Source organism: Cebus imitator, unplaced genomic scaffold, assembly GCF_001604975.1.
Source record: "Cebus imitator isolate Cc_AM_T3 unplaced genomic scaffold, Cebus_imitator-1.0 Scaffold61, whole genome shotgun sequence".
Taxonomy (NCBI): domain Eukaryota; kingdom Metazoa; phylum Chordata; class Mammalia; order Primates; family Cebidae; genus Cebus; species Cebus imitator.
In genome coordinates, this window is record NW_016107376.1 from 6,731,439 (window position 1) to 6,733,722 (window position 2,284).

General features: G+C 48.3%; 2 protein-coding genes across 2 annotated transcripts in view; both read left to right on the forward strand.

Moving 5' to 3' along the window:
* Positions 1-2,284, forward strand: part of PHYH (phytanoyl-CoA 2-hydroxylase) — a 50,679-nt gene that overhangs the window by 45,195 nt on the left and 3,200 nt on the right. The window lies entirely within an intron of this gene.
* UCMA (upper zone of growth plate and cartilage matrix associated) overlaps positions 1-2,284 on the forward strand; it is a 64,152-nt gene that overhangs the window by 10,907 nt on the left and 50,961 nt on the right. The window contains exon 2 of the mRNA XM_017529853.2: positions 1,777-1,931. The gene's annotated coding sequence lies outside the window, so the exon portion shown is untranslated. The remainder of the gene's footprint in view (positions 1-1,776; positions 1,932-2,284) is intronic.

Consider the following 2,284-nt stretch of genomic DNA (forward strand, 5'->3'; position numbering starts at 1 on the left):
AGGCACGCGCCATCATGCCCAGCTAATGTTTTGTATTTTTAGTAGAGATGGGGTTTCACCATGTTGACCAGGATGGTCTCGATCTCTTGACCTCGTGATCCACCTGCCTCGGCCTCCCACAGTGCTGGGATTACAGGCTTGAGCCACCGCGCCCGCCCTCAAATTTTTGACTCAGGTGATCCTCCCACCTCAGCCTCCTGGGTAGCTGAGACTACAGGCACACGCCATCACGGCCAGCTAATTTTTAAAAAATATATTATTTTTAATACAAACAAAGTCTTGCTATGTTGCCCAGGCTGGTCTCAAACTTCTGAGCTCAAGCAATCCTCCTTGCCTTGGCCTCCCAAAGTGCTGAGGTTACCCACATGAGTCACTGTGCCTGGCTGCAATTCCAAGTTTCCTAAAGCGATTGTGAGAAGAAAAGGGAGCTCAGGGGCCTATGGTTGGGAAGAAGCCTTCTAAAGTTTAGCCAGAATTGGGGGAATGGTAAGGTCATCTTGGTTATCTAAGTCAGTCCTTCATAAATACACCCCAAAATTCACTCTTCTGCTTGGGAAACGCTTTAAGCCCAGTGATACATAAACTTGAACATTTCAGGCTCCTGGATGGGTGCTTTCTTATGAATAGCCCATTGAAATGATCTCCTATATGTTTTCTGTCAATGCTTTCATACCAGAGTACTTCAGCCGATGAATTCAACAAACATTTAGGAAATACCTGGTCTGTACCAGCACCATATTAGGTATGAACAAGGTGGCAACATCCCTCAAAGAGACACCACAGCACTAAAGAGATGGGTGAATAAATGAACATTTTAAATATGATATGAATCCGGGTGCAGTGGCTCATGGCTGTAATCCCAGCACTTTGAGAGGCCATGGCAGGCGTGTCACCTGAGGTCAGGAATTCGAGACCAGCCTGGCCAACATGGCAAACCCCCATCTCTACTAATAATATAAAAATTAGCTGGGCGTGGTGGCACATGCCTACAATCTCAGCTACCCAGGAAGCTGAGGCAGGAGAATTGCTTGAACCTGGGAGGCAGAGATTGCAGTGAGCCGAGATGGTGCCACTGCACTCCAGCCTGGGTGACAGTGGGAGATTCCATCTAAAATAAATGAATAATAAATAAATATAATGTGAGAGTTCCTCAAAATAGTAAACAGAGTTATACATGACCCAAGAATTCTACTTGTAGATATCTACCCAGCAGAAATGAAAACATATGACCAGACACGGTGGCTCATGCCTGTAATCTCAGCACTTTGGGAGGTCGAGGCGGGCAGATCATAAGGTTAGGAGTTCAAGATCAGCCTCTCCAACATGGCAAAACCCCATCTCTACTAAAAATAAAAATTGAGCCAGGCATGGTGGCAGGCGTCTGTAACCCCAGCACTTGGAGGGGCCAACAGAGGTGGATCATGAGGTCAGGAGTTCAAGACCCGTCTGGCCAACATAGCGAAACACTGTCTCTACTAAAAATACAAAAAAATTAGTCAGGTGTGGTGGTGTGCACCTGTAATCCCAGCTATTTGGGAGGCTGAGGCAGGAGAATCACGTGAGCCCGGGAGGCAGAGGTTGCAGTGAGCTGGGGAGGGTAAACAGTGCGAGACTCAGTCTCAAAAATAAATAAATAAATAAAAGATGTAAGCAATAGAATCACTAGGGCCTGATGACTAAGGAGCTGGGCTGTGAGGGGTAAGGGGTGTGCATTTCTGATGGTGCCTGAGCTTCTAATTTGAATAGCTGGGGGATTAACGGTGAGCTCGTTCACAGGGATGAAGAAAACAGCAAAAAGAGAAATCGCAAAGGAGGTGTCTTTGGACAAATCCAGCATACAGCACTTGTGGGGCTAAATCAGGCATTCTGACGTCCAATCCAGCACTCTTCTTTTCTTCCCCCAGCCACTGGAACCATGCTTCTGCCTTGAGGTGAGGTGGCATGTTGTCCTTTGGGGTATAATGTCACGAGGAGGCCACTTCTGCAGCACATTGAGCCATGGTGGGCAGCCCGAGGACAGGGGCGGCTGAAGGTGGAAGTGTGTGGAGACGAATTCCCTGGTCTAGAAGGAGAGAAAGTTCCAAGGCCCTGACAGATCGCGGAAACCAGCTCTGGGCAGAACACTCTTTGGAGTGTTCCTGTAGCCTGTAGCCACTGGGAATCTCAGGTGGGCTGGGCACGGTGGTTCCAACCTGTAATCCCAGCACTTCGGGAGGCCAAGGCAGGGGGATTGTTTGAGGTCAGGCATCAGACTAGCCTGGACAACATAGTAAGTCCCTGTCCC